Genomic DNA, 11,042 nt, shown 5'->3' with positions numbered 1-11,042 from the left:
CCCTCATTATTCACTTTAAAGTGCTGAGCGCCTGGCAAAGGAACAGTTTCTACCTTTTTTCTCCACTTTAGTCATTCACGGCCGAGGTTCAACTCACAACCTTCCAATAATGGCACGGGCGCTGTTGACGAATGGAGTAGCTGAAGTTATCTCGTTTATCATACAGTTTAGTAGTTACTTGGTCTTTGTCCTTGATAGGCTGTAATACATCCAATTTTTAAACAGATGCAACAAACAATGGTGTTTTTTTTAGATTCGGAAACATATGATACAATTTATGTTTTTTTTTTGTTTTCAGATTAGAACACTACCAGACGTTTTTAAAAAAAGAGTTGATTTAATCTTCCTGGTCCTAAGTTTCATAAATTTGGCAACTGCATTTGCATTGTCCCTTTATGAATTGCTCAACTTCGTCAAAAATGGCCAAACTGACACTCCAGATTTCACTCTTGCAATTATTCTCATCATCAATATAGGTACATGTAAAATAATTTGATTTAATTATTTTATTACATGACATTTAATAATTTATTTAATATGTGCCACTTCAAAAATGATTTGGGGATATTTTTTAACAAGATAAGAATTATACTGAAATATTTCTGGATTCTCTACTAAATGGTTTAGGGCGGGTATGGGAATGGATTAATTGGAAAATGTGCACAATTTGCATTCTTAACAAAGACTTAGATATAATAAAAAACATTAAGTATTTCAATATTGTCCATTTTACGTTTTAATTTATTTCAAATAAGATTACAGAGAAGCTTTTATAATGTTCTTTTATAGTATTCTGTGTACTCTACGTGTGCTACGGTCTGCTGAGAGAGAAAAAGTGGGAATTGTATGTTCTCATTCTAGCTATCGTTGTGGTTCTGCTTTATTGCAATGTGGAGTACTTTATTAACATAACCGGACGGTCAAACCTTAAACTGGTAAAATGATTTTAAAATTCGATTTCAATTTAAATTAGTATTTTGAGAAAATTCTTTTCAATATATAAGGTGAAGAATACACTGTATATTTCATAAATGCATACACAATGATTTTTGGAGTACAAGACAAGATTTCCCCCCTATACCAACAGGTAGGTACCGGTATATTACGTTAGTTGGAGAAGTATTCTTTGTTAATTAATTTCATCACCATTAAACTTTTATAATCAAATAAAACTCAAAAAAGAAATTTATTCGAAAATATCCCAATCGCTATAAAACTTTCGTATCTAAATTCGATCCCCCAAAATGAGATTTAGAAATTACTTATTATCATATTCAGTTAAATGCTTATACAATACCGGTATTTGGAATGCTAAAAATAAGGGACCCTTGTTCTGCATCAAATCCCAACAAATACGTACTTTTCTGCATTTATATAACTTTTTATGACCCTGCCCAATTCACAGGGTTCAAAAATAAAAAGAAGAAGACTTAAACTACCAGAGGATGCTTCCACAAGTATTGTTCTATACATTTGAAATGTAAAACGTCTTTTCCCTAAACTGGTCATTCTTTATCTTCACTATCCATGGGAACCATGAATTAGGGATATCCGATCCTCAGCCAGGACGTATAACTCCAAAACATAATATTTAATTTAAAAAGCATCAATATGAGACTTGAAAATAAAATCTTTCATGCAACAATTATTACTTCATTCATCTTAATATGATTCAAGGTCTATGAAATTCTTAGAAAAGGTTTTTTAAAAACTTGACATTTGTACCCCTTAAAAGGGAAAAAAGATAAATACCGTTCTACAGAAGCAAGATATTCTTGAATCGAGCGTTAGATACTAATCAGCATGATATGAAATTAGAAGTGATTTGTGATGTCTTCAAAGATAGTAGAAAACCTTTTACAATATGTATTATATACAAATTATACACGATGGAAAAAGAAAACATATAGAATACCAAATAAGTATAAAATTACGACAATTTCTTTGAATGCCTGGATACCTATTGTTTTTAACCTGAAATATTTTTGTTCATCAATTTGCAAGTAGAAAATGCATAGCTGATATTTCTATTCGCTTTTCCTGAATATATATTAAAGATTTGAAAATTTTCCCTATGTAATATGATTAACTTTAATGTTGAAATTGAAAGAAATACTGTGGGAAAATTTACGTTACTTTGTGTATTCAGAGATATTTTAATGAGTATTCTTGATTACTTAACTGCTATTTTTATGAACCTGAGGATCGGACTACATTAAATAATTTAAATCTATACTACCCTAAGGAAGCTGTTTAATTTGCTCAGCTTTTCTCGTCCATAATTTTTTCGGAAGTTTTTCAAGATTTTCCCCATACATTGTATATTATAATGTGAAACTTGAATTCCCAATATGACCAGCCCTACCCCCTAGGACCACGATTTGAGCACTTTAGAATCTTCACTAAGTCTGGACGCTTCCCCATTTGTTCTGGTCCAGTGGATTTTGCGTAGAGGGTTTTAAAAATCTGTCCTTATTTCATTGTGAAATTTTGATATCCTATAATTTATACTTCTTCAGAAATCTTCCACTTTTGTTCCAGCTTTTCTCGTCTTGCAGTTCTTGGAAACAAGATGATAAGTTCATCTGGATTTTAATCGTAAACATTGTTTCCCAGTTTTGACCATATCTAATCTCCAGGTTCGATGAATTGCACAATTTGCAATCTACAGAACATCAGAACATCAGAAAGCTACCACATAACTTCAGATTTTGTGATAAAGTAAATCATGAAAAAAAAGAAAAACGTTGTTCGTTACATTTCAATGTAAAATGTAAAACTTTTATCCTACACTACCTAAGGAAGCTTCCTATGAGTTAAAATGCTTGTTGGTCCAGTTTTCTTCACACTGTGTAATAGGAGTTTTATGGTTCCACCATTTTTAGACTTTTTTGTTTATCTCCCCCTAGAAATGAATTTTGTGTCTCATTTTAATAAATACCTTCAGTTACTTTCAGTGTTTCTCAACATGAGATGGAAAGTAACAAAAATGTGTTGAAACACTTTTTGTCAAACAAACTGATTTTTCAGTGAATACCACAGGATACATTGTAATTTAATCGGTCAAAGAAAACATTCCTACGTACCAAATGAGTTAAAGAACCATTCACCATTTTTTTTTTATTTTAGGCAAGACTAATTCTTGTTTGGCTGCTTGGAGTTCCTCACATTATCTTTGCTGCGATAGTAACTCGTCACTTTCGTTATTTAGTTTTCCAAAGTGTAGGAGCTATTGCTGATTTACAAGGTTTGTGAAGGCAATATCTATTATGATATCTCTTTTCTTTTCATTATTTTTTCCCTTCTCTTTTCGGAAAGATTTCTCAGAGATGGCTGGACGGATTTTCTTGAAATTTTCAGTGATGATAGAGAACCAAACTACCCATAGGCGTTTTTTCCTTTAAATTTTGCAAATTTCTTCTCCGGATATGTCAGGAATCTTATGAAAAGATAAGTATAGTAGAAATACTTGGCTAGCGAAGATGACATATTGCCGTTTTGTACATAATATTGTCGGCAATAATATGTACATGTACCTATCATCGCATTTTGACCAAAATGGTACATAATATCGCCGACTGAAAAGTTACAAATGTACATGTTGTCGCTGGTGTCATTATGTGCCTTATATGCAGTGTTTGCGCCTGCTTGCTCTTACAAAAAATATATAAAGTTGATCGTTAATTTAAACTTTACTTTCAGATGTGTATGAAGACGCATCCATTTTCTCCTCTTTCTTGAGGTTTGATATTCAGGTGACAGTAAGTACAAGATCAGTTTTGAAATTCATGATATTTAAAAGAATAATTATAAATCTGTGAGGAGATTCTATCATCTTCCAAAAATATGTTGGGATTTCCCATGAGTACCATTTCCAACGGTTTATTAGCAGACCTTTTTTTGTATTCATATACACGCATTTGCATACTGTAGATCACTAAATTTTCGCGACACCTTATTTTCGCGAGATAGTCATTGACTCTTGATTAGCGAGACAAAATTTTCACGAATTGTATTTATTGCTCTATATAATCTTTAGGAATGCAATTATACGCGAACACACTGTCTTGCGTAATTACGCGAAAAAATTGTTCTCGCGAATAAAAAGTGATTTACAGTACTCTCTGTTTTGTTCTACTGTGAACCTGTATTTGTACAAGTTGCTTTCTTCAATATGAACGTAATGTCTTCTGCTTTGAGTGCACATTATTTCTCACATTCACAGTTTCATGTACTCCACGTTTTTATGGCGTTCAGAAGTATATATCAAAAAGTATCGTGAAACAGGACTAGATATTAGTTTTAAATGAAGTCCACCGGAGTGTATCTAATATCTTTTTTTTTAAAATAAATGTTGTCAAATATTTAATTGCATTTAACAACGTTCTACAAATTTTAAAGAGCTGCTTTATCTTTTATTTATATTTTCATTTTAGCATATAGTTCCAAAGAACAACTTTTCAGGCTAAGATGTTTTACGTTTTAAACACAAAACGACACATTGTTCAGTAAACGCTTTTAATTTGCGAAGTGTTTTATAAAAACAGCGTAAACTGACGCAAACCAGCTTACATGTATACTCGAAAAATTCGAAAGAACTAAGAATAATTCATCATAATTTCAAAATTATGAAACAACTGTGTATGTAAAAGAGCTAGGTTCACTTTACGCATAAAATGGCCCTGTCCTTATATCAATTCATTGACTATCACACTCTGTCCCATTTCATACACTATTAATAGTGTACATCAAAATAAAGTGAAGACTTGGTGCTTTTATTTACTATATAATAAAACTCCTTTTTGTGACTCCAGATACACTGTATTGGAAAACAGGCTTTGATAAATTGCAATGTTCTTGAAATTTGCAGAAAATATGCGTATTTGACTTCCATCAGCAAAAAAATAAAATACAGGCACAGCCCACAATCCAAAAAATAAAACGTGTTTTTTGATGTTCAGAAACAGTTCTTTCATTATATAATTGCATATTTTAGATCAGAGGTTTTTCGGTATACTGTAGATCCCTTATTTTTCGCGAGTACTTATAATCGCTAATGGGCTCTTCATCGTCAATTGCGAGAATAAGAATTCGCAAATGGACGGTTGGTCAAGATTTCAGCACCATAAAAATAAAAGCGAGTAATTTGTATTTTGCGTGTGATGCTTCTCGCGAAATTACGGGATAATTAATTCCACTTGTTTATTTAGGAATCTACAGTATTAAATGTTAAAAAAAATATGCTTCTATTTTAGGCAATTTTCAAGCGAATGTACAGGACATTGGGAAAATGACGCTTTTCATGACGTCATTCATATAATGCATCGAATAGATGGAAAATTACGTCATGTTCAATAAAAACATGATCAAAAATAGTCCAAGTGATAAATAATGCATTTTCAACCTGAACAGGACAGTTTTGATTTTTCAAAAATTCTCAAGACCAAAGTGGCTCATGGTTTTTATAAAGTTTATTTTTTACCACACAATTGTGATTGAAAGCGAGGGTAGGTCAAACTGATACAAAGGCCTACATATGTAGCAATTATGATGTTTTTTAAAAATATGTGGTAGGATCGAGTCACTGCTTGAAGTTCAGGTATATTTATTAAATCTGGAATGTTCCATTTACCCCGAGGACTGGAATGACATGATTGCATGAATACCGATGATTTAGCTGGTTGTCAGAGGGAGGGGATGTCCCAATACCAAACCAGTTTATATAGAAATAATTTGGTTTCCTTATTTGATATTACATGTAACCAATTAAAGGCTAGAATACAAATAAAATAAAATTATATAATTATAACTCTATTTTATATACTCTACATGAAACTTATGTACATAACGAAAATTATTGAAGATCAAAAGTCCATAACAAAATGCAAAGTAGGGGCAGAGCAAACAGGAACTTCCAAAACATGAGAGAAGGGAGCAAGTGCCACGGAAGAGTAAGCATCCCCTGCCGACCGGTCACAGCCGCCATGTACTCCTTGTCATGATCGGAAATAACGGGAAAATACATAATCAATTCAGTGTATAAATAATTTACTAACAATTAGTGTGAAAAACGTCATTCAGCATTTGACTCAGAGATAAATTTCATTTTCTGACAAGATAATTGTAGCGACCATAAATCTTACGGAATAATAACTTTAAACGAGACTTTTGATATTCTTGTTCGATCAACTTGTCAATAATTTATCTCGTTTTAGAATTTTTATACGTAGAACATGCTCTTCGAAACAAATCAACTTAGAAATGTAAACTGCTTATATAGTGAATAATGTAGACGTACTTATTTCCACGGGGTCATAATTCCGCGGAATCTCAATTTCTGTTTAATCCGCGGGTAAAAAATTACGCGGATTTTCTAGATTGGCACTATATGCCTTACATTTATATAAAGTACGCTTGGACAAATTTCCGCGAAAAATTTGTGACCGCGTACATAGCGTAAATTAATACCACGCGGGAAAAAAGTACTTCTATAGTATTTCAAAAAGTACTGGGGGCTGATCCTGGTCTAAATAACATTTTTAAAAATTCATAACAGAATTCAAGCGAAGTAGAAAATTTTTTCTATTAATTGTACGCTTTTTTGGGGTAACATTTTCAGTACTTCTGAAGTGTATGCTTTTGTTCTATCCTCATTTCCTACATTCAGCTTAATGATCTTACTGGGAGTTGAACTATGTTCAATCTCCCATGGTCATCACGTATTTAACATGCGCAGTAATTTGTGTTGATTATATAGAGCCGAAAGCGAGGCTACTGTGTTGGCTGATTTACTCCGATGATATCCAACAGAAAACATGCATAAACATCCGCCACAAATAGTCCATGTCATTTTCTCCTGAATTGATCTAATTTTCATAATTTGACATGTAAGTAAATGTAATAATAATAAAGTAATCTTATTTTGAATATTAGATTTCGTTCAAAGTAAAACTAAATTATAAAGAACCTCAAAAGTTTTTCGTAATGGAACTCATTTGTGTGTGGCGTCATACACTGAAAAAGATACGATCGACAACTCTACATACTAACGGCAAGCGGTAAATCTAGTCGTCCCGACGCCCGACGGTCCCGGATTTTTAGCAATTTCTTTTTTTACCGGTGCACAGAATTTATTCAAACTTTTCATGAACATTTTCTTGGTTCAATGAATTCATTAATGCATAAAAACTTTAGGAAACATGCGTATTTATTACTAAATCAGCAGTATCACCTCCCAAAAGCGGTAAATCTAGTACTCTGTTATAAATGTTAAAACCAAAAAACGGACACTGATGTTTTCGTAAAATCATTTCGTAAAATCAACAAAATGAAGTTTTTTTTTAATAAAAGGAAAACCTCATTTACATACCAGATAACTCGTAGGCACACAAACTCTCACATATACCACTGTTTTTATGTTTGGTCTTTAAATATTTGTTTTAAATTTGGTATTGCTTTTTTCTTCACAATATTAAAAAAGATTAAGTTCTGACGTACTCAATGTATAATGTTCGTGTAATTGAAATACATTTATATTCACAGAGAAGTTTTATATAACAAACCTGTTAGCTCTTAAAAGGATGCTGTGTTAAAATTCACATTTTATAAACATTGATATTATTCCTGCGAAACTGAAATTTTCTTAAACACATGGGTAATGGTGCCAAGGAAAAATATCTTACAAATTTGAAGACTGTGAGCAGTAAATTATATAAATGATCAACCGCCTCTAATATGAATATAATGCCAGTGTCCATGTTTTGCAATGGGAAACCCAAAATATGTGTAGGATGGAAAAGTAATAGCAGGTGCACAACGGCATTATGTAATAAAGATTCTATGAAAATTTCGTTCAGTGGTGTAAGAGGAGTTGCGGATAAGAGATGGGTATACCTAAAGCGTAACAAACAGATAGACGGAAATCCAGATTAATACCCTCCCGCTTTTCAAGCAGGGGGTATAAAAAAGGACTAATGTAAGCAGGCAACAATATGGCCCCTGCATTTTTTTGCTATTCAATGTCTCTGAATGTCTTTCTCAAGATTTTTGCAACTCAAAAAATCTGAAACAGTTGTCTGTATTTGAAATAATAATATTGTTCACTCACTTAACCCCCCGATCAAAGATTTTATTTAACACCACGTTCAACTCCCATGAGTGCTTTCAGTACTTTGATTTTTACAATAGTCACGCGACAAACAGCTGATACATACATTATAACTGGCACTGTGTACGGCCTAGCCTTATCCATTATGGATTCATGTAGCTATATTACATTTTATACAGATATTCAGTTACTTTGTTAGAATTTTATAAAAGAAGAAATGCATATTAAAAGAGTGCATATATAACATTTTCCATATCGGTTCTTAACATAGCTGAGTATGCAAGATGATAATTACATGTTGTCTAAACGATTAACATACATTCATATTTTGAAGAAATGTATCAACAAAATTCATAAAAATAAAAACGTTACCGCCATATCAAATATATAGAGGATATCTACTCAGTATATTGTGTGATTTGATATTGGCTATATCCAACGAGTTGTATGGTGTATATATATTCGCGAGACTTGACGAGCGAATATACACCATTTCACAGATTTGGATAAAGCCAATATCAAATCAAACAATTATATATGTTCTATTTATCTCACACGACTTTCCTTGTAACAAAACTTTCAGATTTTCCTTGCAAAACTAGGCCTACATGAATGATTGCAAATTCAGATGACGTATAACTTGATGACGTAGCACCGTTGATGCTAACATGCTTCGAAAGAAAGTAGATCGTGTTCAAAATTTAGAATTTTTGCTGTCTGCGTCTTTGTAAACATTATGTGACAATTTGCTGGAGCTTTATATCAAACGAACTTCTGACTGAAAGTTGTAAGGACCATGGGATCGTGAAAATTAACTCTTTGTACGGTGGCAGTACAAAACGTGCTAGGCAAGATTCGGCTATAGGCCTACTTGTAGATTTATTGTTGATCCATGGTAAGTTACACCTACATTACTCGGTAGGCATACGTAGTATAATATAAGCATTATTAAAGATGTTTAAGGAATCTTATAACAACAACTAAACTGCTCTCTAGACTTTAGGGGGAGGGGGATAACATCTGTCTTCAAGTAGCCAACACAGGTACCTTGATAAAATAAACTACATTCTTTGACATATGCGAGTCTTTTTCTTGCTTTTAACGATATTATTGCTCTTTATCATTCATTTTATAAGGGCAATATTTTTCACAAAAAGTTTCAATAAAATAAAATCTTGAAGCGAGGGATTGTAAAAACCGGAGGAGCTATTGATAAAGCATCTACCCGTTGATAGAGCATAAGTTTATCTCATGGGCTATGACATCAACACGTATGAGATAAATTGAACATTTTATACAATGCACACGGGGAAATGCATGAATGTGCATGATTACCATGTCATAGTTTTCTACTCGATCAATATATCCTAATATTCTGAATATCAAAGCATTTCATAAAAAAGAAAAACTAAGATTATATCAATTATATTGGTTATTTTACTCATTGCGTGCATGTTTACCTTGTAAACACCATAAAATGTCTTTTTGTTGGGATCTTCAAAGCATATCATTAAAAAATATATATGTTAGATCCCTATTGATATCTCGACTTGATTATCATTACTGTTTGGCCTCAATGCCAATATCAAAAGTTGCAGAAAGTTCAGAACACTGCAGCCAGACTGGTGACACGTGTGAGAAAACATGAGCATGTAACACCAATTCTCATAACTGTTCACTGGTTACCTGTGGCATACCGTTCACATATAAAATTCTGTTGTATACTTTCAAGGCCTTACAGAAACTAGCCCCGGAATACATCCAGGAACTTGTTTAGGTATATCGCCCACAACGATCACTCCGGTCTGAGGATTCACTGAGACTTGTAAAACCACGCACTCGAAGTAAGATGGAGATAGAAGGTTTGATGTATCCTCAGCCACCCTGTGGAACTGCCTCCCGCTGGATCTTCGGAAAGAAAAGTCACTTGACGTTTTTAAAAGAAATCTAAAAAAACATCTTCTTAGACTCGCCTGTAGTTTATAAGGCACTAGTCATAATGAAACATCCAGTTTTTTTTTGTTTATGAAAAAGGAAAGAAATCCCTTTGATTTAACCTTTCTGCTTTTTATTGTATTGTACTCGTCCTTGTTTTATATTGTACTTGTTTTCTACGTGTAAAGCGCTTTATGGTAATTACATAATTATATAGGGCGCTATATAAAAGTAGAATAATAATAATAATGATAATAATAATAACTAGAAACGATCTCGTTGCGAGCAACGAGTAGGTCTTCCGTCCGAATTTTCGATGAGATATGATTTTGATATGATCCTTGTTAAAACATAATGATATCATGCTTTCTCTCTTTTGATCAAATCCTTTTGATTTAGATTATATCATCAATGAGTTATAGATGAAATTCTTTTGGCCCCTCTGGGCCCTTTATTTTAGGGGTCAGCCCCTTTTTCTTCATTTTAAATGATACGGCTTGTAACTTTAATGATTTTTGTTCAACAACTATTCAGAAATTTCTTTTCGTTTTTGAGCTATGCATGCTAGAAATATATAGAGGCCAGCCCTTCAAGTCCTTAATGGGGCCGTTTTGCAAAAATTGAATTGTTGTATATTGTTTAAAATACGATTCTAAAGATTTCTTATTCAATACTCCTTATCAAAATATTTCTCCCTTTCGAGTTCAGCATCTTGGCTCCTTATGGCCCTTTTTTACGTAACGTATGATCATACTTTTTCAATGTTTTGTTGTAGATTGTTAAGAAAAACATTTTTGCTTTTAGAAATATATAACAGAATCTTGATAGTTAAAGAGTTATGAATTGAAACGTTATTGTCCCTCTAGGCCCCTTATTTGAGGGGTCAGACCCATTTTCTTCTTATTAAATGAAAGAACTTGTTATTCTGAACAACTTTTATTACATATCTGTTAACCAAATTTACAGGTACAAAGATATCAAAGAAAACGTGTCAAATTTT

At 32.6% G+C, this 11,042-nt stretch overlaps 1 long non-coding RNA gene across 1 annotated transcript; it reads left to right on the top strand.

The window, feature by feature from the left end:
* The first annotated feature begins 337 nt into the window (after nt 1–337).
* On the top strand, nt 338–3,766 carry LOC134248203 (uncharacterized). Its single transcript, XR_009987996.1, has 4 exons — nt 338–476; nt 790–935; nt 3,130–3,247; nt 3,703–3,766. It is a non-coding gene; the product is annotated as an uncharacterized LOC134248203 (long non-coding RNA).
* The last annotated feature ends 7,276 nt before the right edge of the window (nt 3,767–11,042 follow it).

This window comes from Saccostrea cucullata, unplaced genomic scaffold (assembly GCF_032062105.1).
Source record: "Saccostrea cucullata isolate Sc308-1 unplaced genomic scaffold, CSIRO_AGI_Scuc_v1 ctg7134, whole genome shotgun sequence".
Lineage (NCBI taxonomy): Eukaryota > Metazoa > Mollusca > Bivalvia > Ostreida > Ostreidae > Saccostrea > Saccostrea cuccullata.
Note: the sequence above shows the minus strand (reverse complement) of the source record. Positions and strands in the feature narration are given on the sequence as shown.